General features: G+C 39.1%; 1 pseudogene; it reads right to left on the reverse strand.

Annotated features, from left to right (window-relative positions):
- Positions 1–15735, reverse strand: part of LOC121326894 — a 21521-nt pseudogene extending 5786 nt beyond the window's left edge.
- Between the last annotated feature and the right edge of the window lie 459 nt (positions 15736–16194).

The following is a 16194-nucleotide window of genomic DNA, read 5'->3' on the forward strand; positions in this document are numbered from 1 at the left end:
TCCCAAAATCATTAAAGCCTCCAAATGTTCAACAGAAGTTTTGCGATAATACCGATGCGCTTCAGAGCAGCATGTTACTGTACTAACGCTGTGAGTAACTAAGAAGTTTGGTACAGATGTACTTAGCTTACAGTATGTATTTTAGTGATCAAGAAGACCCTTTTAAGAGCTGCCTTTTTAAAATGTATTTTAAAGCACAGCATTGCACTGGTGCAAAAGCTCTATCTGGCCCTTATAGTAAAAGTATGTTGTTATGTTAGCAGTTAAAATTCAGCAGTGCTACAGCTTCCCACAGTCACAAGGAAAATGCACATGCAAGTCAGATTTAGTCACAATGGGCACAGCAGATCAGACAGGCTTTGATAGAGGACTAATAGTATACACTCAAGAGGCATGTGCTTCTGTATCTAACATAAAATACTGGATCAATCTATAGGACTTCCCTAAAGGAATTAGAGACGATAATCAAGGAGGACTGTCCCCCTATCTTTTCAGAACAATTCAAAGGTCCTCCTTGCAGACATCACATTGATTAAGTGCCATGCTTGCTGCGCATTGTGACACTGTTACACAGTAGAGTCTGTGTTTCAAAGTTAGCTTTGGCCAACCCCTGTATATTTTCCAGACCTTTTGTAGGTTCATACTGCAAGAGGCACGTTTCATCTAATCTTGGAAGGGCTTGTGTGTGGGGGAGGACCAGTAAAAGGGAAAATGCTTTCTATTTTACGAGGTATACATCAGCAAGATATTTTTAAGGACCCCTGAGGCTGTAACAGAGCATCCCATGTAGCCATTATACTGCAATTTAATTATTAATAACACTTCTTGAATTATTACAGTACTTCTTTAAAATTGCCTGAAGTTAATGATTGGTATGCACCTTTTCATTAGCAAAATACTGTCCCAACTGCCCTTTTCAAACACTACTTTTTATTTTAAATTAGGCATAAAACAACCAATGACATCATAATGTGCAATAACTGACCACAGATGCTACCGATTACTGTTACACAACAGGGATGTTTATGCTACGTTACCACAGGGCTGCATAATATAATAAATTAATGAGTCAGATGGAATCACAAACAAGCAGCATCCTACTACTCACTGTTTCTATTGCTGATATACGATATGATACCATAAAGCACATACTGAACAGAAATGCAGGACTATTCATTGTAAACACATTTTTTTGGCTGTATTGAAGATGGTGCATTAAAGATTGATGAGCATCTGCTGTACTGAAAACAAAATTAAGGAAAATGATTGATTTTATGCTACATATTTCATCTTTGGCACAGAGGACATTTATTATCCTGATGACTAGTGGAAAAACAATTAAACCCCCATTACAAAACAGTAGCAAATGGGAACTCAATTTGGGGGTGGGGGGGGAGGCATTACTGCCGTAATTACATGCACAGTGCATACAACCTTTAAAAAATCTAATACAACAACCGAAGGTGCAACAAGACTCATCGTCTATACAGTGTGAAAGAAGAAAATATCATAAAATTAAAACAACAAACACTGCCAGCAAATGGATTAAAACCCCAATTACTGACGCCTATCCACAGCTATCAAGAACCAACACTGCACACCATTAAAAACTGTACTATTAAAATGTATGCATGAGCTGTATAGTACATACAATAAACTGATTTCTCACAGTCCACAATGTTTTCTACAAGTGAACTATATCGGCGGGGCAGAGGAAAAGCCCTGCACATAATTAGAGGGGGCGGGGCAAAGCCCTGCACATAATGAGAGGGGGTGGGGCAAAGCCCTGCATGTACATAAATGTATTGTTTGTTTATTTTGAAAACAGGTGATTTAATGTACTGTTTAAGTTTAGTTCAACTGGGGGATGTTATTGTATGATTTGAATGTATGTTGTGTTATTTAAAAACACAATGTTTTTTCTTTGTTACTGTTTGGTTTGGAGATGGTCTGGCAGATGCGATGGCAGCAGTTCGTCTCTGCTAGACAGCTTGTGAGAATGTGGCTGGAGCTTTTTATTGGGTTATTTTTTAAGGGGTTCTTATTAAGGTGAGGTGCACATACATATATATTATTTATATTGGACTGGATAATGAATACACAGAGGGCGTTATCGTGAGCAGCTGTACAGCAGGTTAAGCAAGGTTGCATGCTGTTGTTTCAACCTCAAGCAGAAGAGTCTAATGCAGAAGGTTTCAGACTGAGGACAGATGCAACAACCATACGTGCCACAAAGGTCACGTTATTAATTTGAACCCTTTACTGCATTCAATATACTTTGTATGCACCAAGCAACTATATAAATGTTATACAGTATGCAACAAAGGGTTATACAATATAAACGGGAAGAATTAAAAAAAAAAAAAAACTGTTCAGTTGATTTGGAAAGAAAAACAATAAACAAGCACACTGCTTGAAGATGTAATAACACCCCCCACCCATAATTCTCTTTTGTTTTCCAGGCTTCATTTTTAATTTGGCTCAAGAGAAGCCCATTTATCAGACCACAATGCTGTAATTAATACAAGTACCTGGTTTCCTTAACCAACTTATGTCCTGTGTGAAAATGAATAGGACCTCACATAGTTTCCAAAATAAGCAGCATTTTTTGTGAAAGAAAATAAAACTGATTCTGTTTCATAACTGGTAATAACCAATGTTGGCACACGTTTGAGTTCCTATGTTGTTTGTTTTTACTTTTCTTTTTTTTTTTTTAAATGCAGCACTAATTTTTAGCACAAAGACCTTCATAAATCTGGCCCATTCCCTAAATTTATCTGAACCTGTTCCTTAGGGAACGGGTCAGATTTATCAAGGTCTTTGTGCTAAAATTCAATGTGCAGCATTTTTTCAGGGGTGTCAAACTCAAATCCTCAAGGGCTGCAGGGTCTTCTTGTTTTCAATCCAACTGAAGTTTCTGAAATAAATTCATGATCTCATTAGTTGTTCAATTGGATATGTTTAATATTTTTTACACTTGGTGATTTTAAAAATCCAGTTTATTCAAGGTAAACTAGCTATAAAACTTTCTGAGGCCTACAAAGAAGTGTTAAATGTGTCCAATTAATCAAATAATTCAACCAATTAAGTCACCGAGAGCTTGTGTGGAACAAAAGCCAGAAGACACTGCGGCCCTCCAAGAACTGAGTTTGACACCCCTGTGATAAGATGACCTCCTTACTGTATAAATGACGGGCTTGTCCTCAGGCTATTTCTTGTAGGGGCAGGATGATGCTGGCTTACAATATCATAAGGCCAATTGGTGACACAAACATGACCCCTTTTGCAGATCTGACCTGATCAGGCGGTCAGCCAAACAGTAACAAAGACGTACTGTATTCATAAAAACAGCGTCAAATGATCACATTTGAACAATCCCTTTAAAACATGGTTACATTTATGGTATAACATTATACATGCACTATTGTTCTGAGACAAAAAGAAATACATCCGAGTGATGACCTTCCCTTTCAATAGGTTCTATCAAAAAAATATATTTATATGAATCAATTTTCAGGTGGTCTCTGTTATTCTTATTCCAAGAATAATTCATTCTGGGAGCTGATTGTTGACGCAGTTGAACAGGAGGCAGCACTAAGAGCAGCGTTTAAAAGTGCCTCAAGCAAAGCAATACAAGTTTGGAAATAACAACAGCTCGATAAGACACTTAATCGCTCTGGCCACAGTGGGAGCATCCTCTTCATCTGATACCCACAGAACGCATTGCGTTTAACTTCTACTGTGATAACATTCACAACAGCAAGAACAGTAATATTAGCTGTTCAACACTGAAAAGTCAATCAAACGCACTGTGTTTTGAACTGCCGTGGTTCAGCATTTAATGACGGTACAAATCTGCTGAGTGTGCATTCTCTTCATATATATATATATATATATATATATATATATAAATGCTTATGGTATATTGAATACAATCTGCCTATAGAAACCAACAGGTTGAGATGGAAGTTCCTCCTGACTACTTACATGAATTACGTATGTGTTTTAAGAGTTATCATCCCTCAGAGTATAAATGTTAAAAGAAATTGAAATTTCCAATGGAACTATTTTCTCTATGCTGGGAGGGGGGGAGGGATCCAAGCTATGGAACTTGGCTACAGTTCAAATGTTAATACCTCTGTACTCTGTTCTTCCACCTGGTATTGGGACAGAGCTGAAATCGCTTTGAAATCAGCAGAATACTGAGATCAAACTGGTTTCAATTGGTACACCTGTAAAGAAATGTAGGCTTATATATGGAAATTGATGCTAAAGAGTGGAAATCCTACCTTGAGGCTTTGTGTAATGCCTGGTATTGGACATAAAGATTAGACTGAGCTTTAGAGACTGGCTCCATGATGCTGATGGAAAAGTGCCAGAACTCCTGACCTATAAAAGTTCTGGATAACAATTTAATATAACACTATTCTTGCAAAGTTCTGGTTTAAAACAGTAGTTTTTCTAACAAACCAAGTTTTCACCTTGTGGGCTTTACGCCTACAAAAGCACAGTACTGAAAGTGAATCTTCTGTGTCATATCTGATCTAAGAAACATTTTACAAGACATAAAAATCAAGACTAACAGCAGGCTGCTATCTTACGGATGAGAATCAGAAGGGCTATCAGCTATGAAACCCTTGTGCTAGGCCTGTATTAGGAAACAGAATGAAGAGTTTCCACATTTTAGTGGTAGAAGCTTGTCTGATTGCTAGCATACAAATAGAATGTTGATTTATGAATTCTGCTGATACACTCACTGAAGTGTTCCAATCCAATCTTAAATATAAAATGACTTGCTTGTTGGTGGCAAGAGAAACCATTTAAAAGTTCTGACCTCACACGAGAGACAAGACAGCACACACAACAACAACTTGTCCATGTCCTGTGATTTAATTTACACCAGTGGTGTCCAATCCCAGTCTTGGGGGGGGTGCATTCCACTCCAGGTTTAACAGGTAGCATGAGGTAATGAACTGCTTCAGAGTCTGGATGGAACTATGGCCACCCCTGATCCACACCCTGCAATTTAAATGCAAGGGGAGCCTGTCACCTGTTGTTATCAGCAGATAATAAACTAGACTAGAAAAAGACAAAAACAAAAGCTGTGTTTCAATGATATGTGTTTTTTCTCCTTCAATTGCACAACAAAGTTGAATGGTCGGAATTCAAAAGTACTGAATTTTGCCAGATTTGTTATTTTCCACTGCTGTCGTGATCAGTTTTATCTTGAGGTATTATTAATAGCACATTTATGTTGCTACTATTACTTATATGTACTTCTTTATTTTGTAGAGCTCTCTGTTAATTATGATCAAACACTCAACTAAAGAAACCTCTGCTGCTTTTCCACTTCTCTCCAAAGGTTCTGAGTTGGGAAGTACTTTCGGTAGTAATGGACTGACGAGATTAGGACAACTCCCATTGACAGTAATTAAAACATAATAAATTACGATATGCTAGTTATGAAAAATGACAGTTCAATAACGCTAATAGTAGATAGTAAAAATAGACTGATTATTATTTGATTAAAACTGGAAAATAATTTACAAAAGGCTACATTACAGATTATATGAGAAGAATGCAAAATCCTAAACAGAGCTAACTCACTTGGCATTGCTTTCCCTCCCCCTTACAAAGAACCGTTTAAAAGGCTCGCTTTTCATCAAGGACTCACATCAATTTCTGTGAGATGACAACAAGCAGCAGGGTAACCCTGGAGCCACCATTTATCAATCACAACCTTTCTGCCCTGGAAATCCATGAATCACTCGTCTGCTGGCAGATGAGCCTGCTTCAAATTCCCAGTGCCTTGGAAAGCAGCAATGCTGTAACCTAACAAGTGGATTGCATTGCAGGGCTTTATTGTGTTTGAAACAGTCTGTAGCATTTAGTCCACTGTATCAACCAACGCCACTGTATCAAATAAGAACTATCCCCGCAAACCGATCAATTCATATCCTCCTCAGAGATTTGCTAGTGAAGGAACATGCCAAATGCTTAATGCTATTTGACTGGCTCTCCCTGATCTACAAAATGATTAATATATTTGTATACAACCATGCAACAACAATGACTGAAATGATTAAGATTTAGAGGACTTGTTTCCACTATATAAACTGTAACTAATTTTTGCAGTAGCCAAGGTATTCTGTTCTCTTCTCAAGAAGTGAATAACCTTTCATTATATATATATATATATATATATATATATATATATATATATATATATATATATATATATAGGCGGATTTCTTTTTTTTATTGCTCTATTCAGTAGGGTTCCTTTGCACTCCGAAGGTTGACTAAATAGATGCAGAATACAGTGTGGGCATATATTGCATTTATACAGACAATTCAGTTGCTAAAATATAAATATAATGGTACCTTAATACTATAAAGGAAACAAAATGAAGAAAGCAAACACCACAACTCTAACATTACACTGAGGCAGACTGCAAGCATTTCAGCACTCTCCTTCCATTGGAAATGTCATGCTTTTGAAACCCACTGGAGGCTGGCTTTATAATGACTTTCCTTTATCAAGTTTGACAGATTTAATGGCCACAGGTTTTTCTTATAGAGGAGTAGGAAAGGACGGAACAACACTATCAATCCAGCAGGTTTCTCTTTTCTGTTATTTCCATACTCAAGGACTTGATCATATCACCTTACAGCCCACCCACCCGCCCACCTGACCGATACATTTTAATATAACCACCTGCCAGCAAAAACAATGGCATGTTCATCAATCTTCCACAACTTCTTTACCACAGCAAGGTAAAGATAAATGACAGCATGCATTAGCTTCAGTGTTTTCGAGAGCAAGACATTTTAAATTCTTGCATTGTTGTGCAGTACAGCAGTCATTAGGCTACTAATGATGGCAGCAAAATACATAAGAACATGGGATAGAGCATTGCCTACACAGATCTACAGTGTATTAAACTTTAAATGTAACACACTGGTGTTTTTCCATTATTAGTTTATACTGTATGCATTACACCCTTTAAATAAAACAGTTATTATGACGCAAAATACGATAACTTACCTGATTGCACCAAAAACACACATTTTTATTAAGGATTCTTTTTGACAAGCTCTTCCCTTGAAGATCTGAATGCTGGTTTAAAAACAATTATTATTTTTTTGTAAGTATGACTGCTGTGTGTATTCAATACTATTGAGCTCTGTGGATGATAAATGCAAGATATTTATTTTGAAAGGGATTGCAGTACCTGCACATGACGAGACGCAAGACATGTAAATATAATATACATTTTAGACCTGCAACATAACATGTTAACTATGGCAAGCCAAATTATCATTTAGAGATATCTCAAAATACATTTTCAATTATCTCTACATCATTTTAAGATATCTCTAAATGAACAGGAAGTTATGTAGAGATATCTTAAAATGATTTAGAGAAATCTCTAAATGAACAGGAAGTTATATAGAGTTCTCTAAATCATTTACCGATATCTCAAAAGAACTTCTTGTGTTAAACTGTAGTGATTCACATGACTTCAGGATAAATTCAGCAGTTCCTGTAGCGTCCCTATGCTAGGTAGAGCATTTCAAAGCAAAGGCTCAACCATGAGCGCCAAAGCGCTTTCAAAAGAACTCCAGGACAAAGTTGCTGAAAGGCACAGATCAGGGGATGGGTATAAAAAAATATCAAAGGCCTTGAATATCCCTTGGAGCACGGTCAAGACGATTATTAAGAAGTGGAATATGTATGGCACCACCAAGACCCTGCCTAGATCAGGCCGTCCCTCCAAACTGGATGACCGAGCAAGAAGAAGACTGATCAGAGAGGCTACCAAGAGGCCAATGGCAACTTTGTAAGAGCTACAGGCTTTTATGGCCAAGACTGGTCAAAGTGTATCCCAAGCACTCCAAAGTATAGAGAAGTCCTTGAGGAACACCTGCTACCCTCTGCAAGAAAGCTGAAACTGGGAGGGAAGTTCACCGTTCAGCATGACAACGACCCAAAGTACACAGCCAAAGCTACACTGGAGTGGCTAAGGAACAAAAAGGTAAATGTCCTTGAGTGGCCCAGTCAGAGCCCCGACCTAAATCCAATCGAAAATTTGTGGCATGACTTGAAGATTGCTGTCCATCAACGCTCCCCAAGGAACTTGACAGAGCTTGAACAGTTTTGTAAAGAAGAATGGTCAACTATTGCCAAACATGGGTGTGCAAAGTTGGTAGAGACCTCTCCCAACAGACTCACAGCTGTAATTGCTGCCAAAGGTGCTTCCACCTTTGGATAAATGCACCAGGATAATTAATTCTGCCAGCTGATAAACCGCAAAGAAAAAAATGTATTCTCTGCCGGACTGTAAGAATCAGAAAGCAATGCACCTTCCACTGTGTGTGCAGTCATTAAATTGAAGACAGGGGTGAGAATTACTCTTTCATACTGTGATGCTTCATGCACTTTGATTGCTTAAAAGCTTGATCAAGTTATAATGACAGCAGACTGCTAAGAAAACATTCAAACCCCTATTAATGTTAATGTACATGCCAGTGCGGTTTTACTTCTGAAATAAAAGTGAACAATATGCTATAAAAAAAACAACTAATAATGAAATCATTTTGCCATGTTTGTTTTAGTTATCAAATGCTCTGATGCATTTTTGCACACAATGTCTTTAGGGATGTGGGTAACAAACCACACTAACCTGTAATGCGCTACTGTAAGAAAGAATCAGGGAACTCAACAAGAATTTTCCATTTGCCAGTGAAGTGTACTTGGAAGGTTTCAAATGTTTAACTGCAAGAATGCTGAGGGATCTAAAAGTCATGGGCTGTATGTACCATGCCTCAGGGTTAGTGTTACCAAGGGACTATTAATTCATACTGTATGTTGCTGAATAGAACATACAAGGAAAAAAAATAGATCTGGGGATAATGGTAATGCACTTTTTATATTTGCTTTACCTCTTGGCTATGTCATGTATAACCTCCTACTGCAGCACGTTGCAGCTAAAGCCTGGCTATTTGCCTCACAGAGTAGTTCCACTACTTCTGCTTCAGAAATCTTCAGAAAAGACACACAAAAACCGACAACCTGTTTACCCTCTAAGCTGCTGGGATTTCAGTTTAAGTTTGTGCAAAGGTCAAGTTGTGATACTGCCTTCTTATCTATGAAGGTTTTTTAATCCATTATTTATTTCAACGATCACCTTGACAGGTTACTTCTTGTTAGGTTATAAAAGCCTTTTATCTTCTCAGGCACCGGTTCAAATCCAGCTCATTTCAGAAATGTAATAAAAGCTCGAGCCGAAACGTCTACTGTATCTACGGAAAGAAACTGATCTTTTACACTGACAGTTTGTCTGTTTCACAAGTGCGTATTGTACTGTACTGATAGCAATTTGTCATCCATTTTATCCTCCTCTCCATCACACACACCTGTTGGGAGGATAGACTGCGGCAGCTGAAAATGAAGCCAACAGCTGCTGCTTGTCAACTTGTGCTTGGGTGTCAAAGAATCCCTGTATCCCTTCCATGGTGGGCGGGGGTGAGGGCAATCACCCTCTCCATCTCCAAGAGCAGATGTATGTAACTGATTTACCTGATAGACTGAACAATTTATCTTTGAATAATATACAACAACAAACAATTTTAGCAAGGAGCAAGCCATTTGTGTAATAACAATTTTTCTAATTGTGGTACTCCATTTGAGACCCAGGAGCTTTGATTATGGGTTGGCAATGGTTTCTGCTGAAATGAGCACATATGTGAATCTGTATTAAAATTCAGGCTGGGTCTTCAGTCACAAAATGATACTGTGCAGATTGTTTGGTGCTGGTACTTAATACATTAAGAGATGTCACTATTACATGTAAACTGATACAGGGACTTATCTGTCTTTTGCATGTTATTAAAAATATACAAAAATAAAACAGTTTAAAGGGAAAACTTGCAAGAGGAATACTAGGTGTGCTGTAGTATTTTTTGTTTTAGTAACCTGTCTTTGGTTACTGCCTTAAATAAATAACGGAGAGGCAGAGGACAAACAAATGTTCACGCTTGGAATACACTCTATGTAAAGATATGGCGTTTTACAGAAACTAGAGTGTCAACAAACTTTTTGTTTGTTAGCATTTGGTGCAATTCAATTGGTCCAGCGCTACAAGTACAGCACTTGCTGTAATTACTCAGTCAATCACTAAGCTAATCACAAGAATGAACGGGTGGGATCAAAAAAGGAATGTGAACCACAGCTTTACTTCGAATTGAAATATAAGGAAACAAAGATCAGTGAAACAAGTGTGTCGACCGCATTTTCAAAACAAAATACATAGTAACAGCACACCGGCAATCAAAATGTCTAATCTGCACAAAACCCCCCCAAAAAATGCAATTTGAAACTAGCTTGCACATCCTGTCAAACACTCAGCAATCCCAGAAATAGGCCACCGAAAGAACAGAAATGTTCTCCGGGGAGCTGCGTCTTGTGTGAAATGAGATATGAAAAGTAAATGTTCTTTGAGCAAGTCCTTAGAGCAAAGTCCTTGCGTGTAGAAAAAGGAAGCTTTTCTAATAGATTCTTTTCACTTAGAAAGGGCAGGTAACAGAACCGTCCTCTGTGTGTCAGTTTGTTTTAAACAATGAACTATCTGCACAGCGGGCAGCAAAGGAACAGGTGGTGATTTAAAAATAAGAAAACTAAAGCACACTCCAACCTCAGCTGCTGGGAGAATGGCATGCCCTGACCTCTTAGTACCATTATTTAAGATCTGAAGCGGATATGAACATTAGAAGAAATCTCTAAATACTGGTCAACTAACAGAAACCCTGCTCAGTCTGTATTTCAGTATACAACTCTCTATTTACCTATGTACTCATTTCTGCACCAAAACCAAACTTTTTTTTTCACACCTAATATGCATTGTTGGACAAGCAAACACTGTATGGGGCAAAAATTTAAGAATTTAAAAAATACTGTGGCCAGAGTGCGGAGATCTGTTCTCAGTCCTTAACCTTTAGTATGCTGATGAGCTCTAACAATAAGATAGTATAGGTAGTACCCCTAAATACATTTAAGAGACAAATCAAGGATGTCGATAATCAAGGAAAATGATGCAGTCGAAAATGATCATCCCATGATAAATCAGGCCTACCATGTGTTGGTCTCCAGAAACAGGCTGCCTAGTTTTGGCTGCGGAAATGCTACACCAAAACGGCTAACATAAACCATTCTTTTGGAACTTTTTTTTTTTTTAATTAAAAATGCTTGGAACCAAAAGTAGAAAAGCAGCTACCAAAAAATACTGGAACATTTGTGCTGGTGCCAAAAATGTTTTTCTTGCTTTAAAAAGAAAAAGTGTGTATTACAAATCCAATGCTAAAAATAATACACACGCCATCTAATATATGTAAAAACAAAATTGCAGGCAGGTTCATTGCGTGTAATCAGCGTGCTGTAACAAAGAGATCTAATCAATCTTATAAAACCGGCACAGCTATCAAATTGTATGTCGAAGGGCTGCCATTGCCACTTTCCAAGGTTTTGATGGACAGCCCAGGAATACATGATTGCGACATTATATTCTCTTTTGACACTGCAGATTTGTGATCTGTATATTGAATGGAAGTGCACATTGGGTAAGATTTATTAAAATGTTTTGTTAACCACACACAGAACAACTACTTGTGTACTTTACCAAACTGGACAGCAAAAAATTAGCTTTGAAGCTAAATCGCTCACCATCAGTCCATACTTTTATCCCTTACATTCTGACAACCCAAACAGTCTAAGGTTTAATTGGGTATACAACTAGCAAATATGCCACTATAAAAAAAAACTCTTCAAATACACTAGTGAGGAAACGAGGAAAGGCGAGTGCATTTCACTGTCTGTCTAAATAAACGTGCATTATTAGTTATATCACAATCAATCAGATCGCTCCGTAGGCTGTCGAGATAATAAATAAATAAATAAATAAACATTCGAGTATTACACACAAATTAGGAATCGGAACGATTACTTACGGGTTTAAACATTTGTTTCATGATAGTAGTGCAAAAATTGTATTTATAACTGCAATCGTTACCTCTACGTTAATCGTCATAGGAAAATGCTAATCATCTACACAGCTCGCCTCGTCTCGTCTGATTCTACAGCATGTTACTTCAAATGTCTGTGTGAAAGCATTCCCTTCTGTGGAACTTGTTCATCGCCCTTTCTGTGGTAGTATTATTGTTACGGTCGTTATATTTCTACTGACTAAAGTAAAAGCTAGCAGAAACGGAAAGTCATTAGCAAAATAAGACGTTTATTATATAGCAGAAAGGTTTCGATATATACAGTACTTGTGGTAAATTCGTTAAACCTTAAAACTTTAAGGCCGCGGTGAAAGGCATTTGTTTTGAAAGTAATGTATTCTCTTTCTCGCTTACCGTAAGTATTACAAACACAGCATTCAACAAGACACTCATTCAGCGACACAGGTCTTGATAATCGGAGAGGAAATTTTAAACCAAATATTGATCTGAGAAAGTGTTTTCTCTCTGGCCTACCTGAACATAAGGCTTTCTTAGCCCGGCCCATGAAAACAGCCCCCTCGCCATGGCAAAAAGCACATCTCACCACATCAGCCTGCGGAAAGCAAAAGGCAACCCCGAATTAGAATCGCACAAAACGACCACTGCCCACATATTTAATTTACAGTGGAAACATGGAATCGCAGAAGTCCATGATGTCATGTGGTACTTGTTACCCATTCATTCCCGTCGTTCTGTTTGATGGGTCTGGTCTATTAACCCTCCGGTGATACAAATACAGCACCTCCTTCCTCCGTGGCTTTTTCTCTTTTTCTTTAGCGCTGCAGCTGTTGTTAGCAGTCCACCGCTGGATACTCGCTTGTCTTCTTGACTTCAGTTCAGCGCAGAATAATATAAAGGCCAAGAGCAGCATAAGCTTTTCGCTGACACAAAATACTAGGTTACACGGGTTAAAATCGAGAATACACAGTACAGTGAGTTTCTATACTGAAAGCTCAAGCGAGTGAAGAAGTTAGACTTATTTTAAATAAACACCCAGTTGGGTTTTATTTGTATGTATTCTATATATATATATATATATTATATATATATATATATATATATATATATATATATATATATATGCTGTAGTGAAATATGCATGATTTCCCTTTACCGGGCTTTGCTATGACGTGTTTTATGTAGTGACTTCATATTTGCAGTTATATAAACACTACATGCTAAATGCTACATGATCGCTGCCATAATATGACGGTCATTGAGTTAATTTGATATATACACAGCATACTTTTCAGTGATTGTCTCTGCATCTGGTACACATGTATACAACGATCCTCTCAGTCATGTTCCATTACTAATGTTGTCCAATACAAATTAACACCGCCACATAGTTTTAAATTGTGACCGTTAGTCAGTAACCTCTAAATCTATGCACACCTGGGTTACAGAAACTCCCAACTGAGCTCATTTGCATTAAATTTGTATTTGAAGGGCAATTTGAGAATATACTGCTGAATATACTGTCAATTTGCAAGTTATTCCATGTCAAAGACAGGCAACAGAACACAGACTATGCAGATTTTCACTGCAATTTCCCAGAAGGGAACATATTTTTATCAATAAAGAATGGTCAAATCTCCCTTCAGAACAGTTACAACTCCTTGTAGGTCGTTTGTGTTGAATCAGTGCTGCCCTTGCTCTCCATGGTGTCACTACATCCACAGTATTATTGCACACGTCCACATGCTTCTCCACCTATCTATAGTAGTGTTTCAGTACTTAAACTCCCATCCCTTCCTTTTCTGTACAGTAATACAGGCCATGCACTGTGGATTTTTAAAAACAATGGCATTTAGTCTACAGCTGTGGCTAAGACGTAATACACTCCTTGCAAAGGAGCCGGCTCTTTTGTACAGCGGCATTGGCGCTATGCTTTAGTGCGAGAGGCCCCGGGTTCGTGCTTGCCTCGCCCTGTGTGATGCACCCACCTGCATGTTTTAACCAAGATTGCTACGTTGGTTTTAGAAGTGGGATGCAGGTACCCCGGCATGGACTTGTCGGATTGTAGCCTGTTGAGCAAATCCAGGGCGGATTTGAGACTGGCAGACTGGTGGCGTTTATGGGTGAAGGCAGCAGCAGGGCTGGTAGATGACGTAATCCCACACAAAGACATAATCCAGATACAGCGGTATCGGCACTGTGCTTTAGTGCGAGAGGACCCGGGTTCGCTCTCGCCCTAAACCTGTGTATGGATTGCCTGACCCTGTGTGATGCGCCTGCTTGCGTTAACTGAGATCACTGCAATATATTGAATTGCATACCACTTTGTTTTCCATATACTTAAAGAAAAACTGACAAAAATTGAAAAACGTGACATTTCGAAATCTAACACTGAATACTGCTATTATAGCTGCCGGTAGACTTTGCGATATCATAAATTGTGTCTCAATCCTAAAATTATTAGGTGATGCAAAACTTTTGACCACAGCCGTACTTCTGCACTTGTGTGCTTAAGCATGGTTTCACTATGCTTTACTACACTTAATGTGTCTTAAATTCCTATTACGGATATGAATTATGAGCAGACATAAAGATACAAAGCCTTCATTCCAGTAAAACATACTGCAAGACAACATGTAAATGTGCAATGTGACAGCAGATAGAGGGTTAACATTGATTTTCACTGAGTAAAGGATGTTACTATCAGTTTTTAACTGAAATTATTAATTATTAACAATGTGGATAATATGCATAGGCAGCAGATGAAAAAGCTTTGGCCGTTGCCTGTAAGGCAAGTTAGGCTTATGGAAAGTAAAGCTGATATCATCATATTAATACAATAACCTAGGGTTACAAATGGATGCCTTTAGCTTGAGGAGAAGTAGGTACAGCCCCTTAGTGATCATAGACATTTATCTGAAACAGCTCTGTTCTTCTTTCAAGGTAAATAGTAACATCCATTAATTACCACCAGTGTAAGCCTCCACAATGCATTAGGACACCGCTCCTGCTTGATTCCAAATGAAAGCTTGCTCCCTACTGAGGCACCAACATAGCTGTGAAGCACCTGTTGTTCCTTGGTGGGTTTGTATCCGGCTTCTAACTAGGCTCCACCCAGAGCTAACCTTGAGTGAACAATCCACAGTAATATGGAATGAAGAAGGGAAGAGTTGAGTTTTACAGGTGTTGTGTGAAGAGGTGTGTCTTGAGAAGGCGCTGGAAGGTGGTCAGGGACTGGGCAGTCCTGACATCCGTAGGAAGGTTGTTCCACCTCTGCAGGGCGACGGTGGAGAAGGAGCTGGCTCAGGAGGCAGGGGAGCATACAGGAGGTACAGCCAATCTTCTAGTGCAAGCAGAGCGGAGAGGTCGGGTAGGGGTGTAGGGACAGATGAGGTAGCTGGGTGCAGTCTGGTCAAGGCATCGGTAGGCGAGTACAAGAATCTTGAACTGGATGCGAGCGGTGATCAGGAGCCAGTGGAGTGAGCGGAGCAGTGCAGTAGCGAGGGAGAAGTGAGGCAGAGAGAACACCAGACAAGCAGCAGAGTTCTGAATGAGCTGGAACTTCCACAGCAATGGAGATAAAGAGATAAGAGGATGAGGTAGATGACGAGGGGAAGAAAAGGAGGTCAGATTTAGAGAGGTTGAGTTTGAGTTGATGCGCATCCAGAAGGAGATAGCAGAAAGACAGGTAGAGATATGGGAGGGGTGAGGGGTTGGGGGGGACAGGAGAGAGCACACCAGAAATGGTATGAGAAACCATAGCAGAGGGGGCCCAGGGAGCAAGTGTAGAGAACAGGAGAGGACCCAAGACTAATCCTTGGGGGACTCCTGTTGAGAGAGAGTGAGGTGTGGAGCTTAAACCGCGACATGTTACCTGGTAGCTGTGGTCGGAGAGGTAGGAGGAGAACCAGGCCAGAGCAGTGCCAGAGATTCCCAGGTCAGCGAAAGAGGATAGGAGAATAGAGTGACTGACAGTGTCAAAGGCAGCAGAGAGATCAAGGAGAATTAGGACAGAGGAGAGAGAGGCAGCACGGGCAGAGTTTAGCGAGTTAGTGACAGACAGAAGAGCAGTTCCAGTGGAGTGTGCAGAGCGGAAAACAGATTGGAGAGGGTCGAGCAGAAGTGAGGTCCAGTTGACGACCAGCTTTGTGGGTAGGAGGAGATGGAGAGAGAGAG

The sequence above is a fragment of the Polyodon spathula genome, chromosome 14, assembly GCF_017654505.1.
Source record: "Polyodon spathula isolate WHYD16114869_AA chromosome 14, ASM1765450v1, whole genome shotgun sequence".
Taxonomy (NCBI): Eukaryota; Metazoa; Chordata; class Actinopteri; order Acipenseriformes; family Polyodontidae; genus Polyodon; species Polyodon spathula.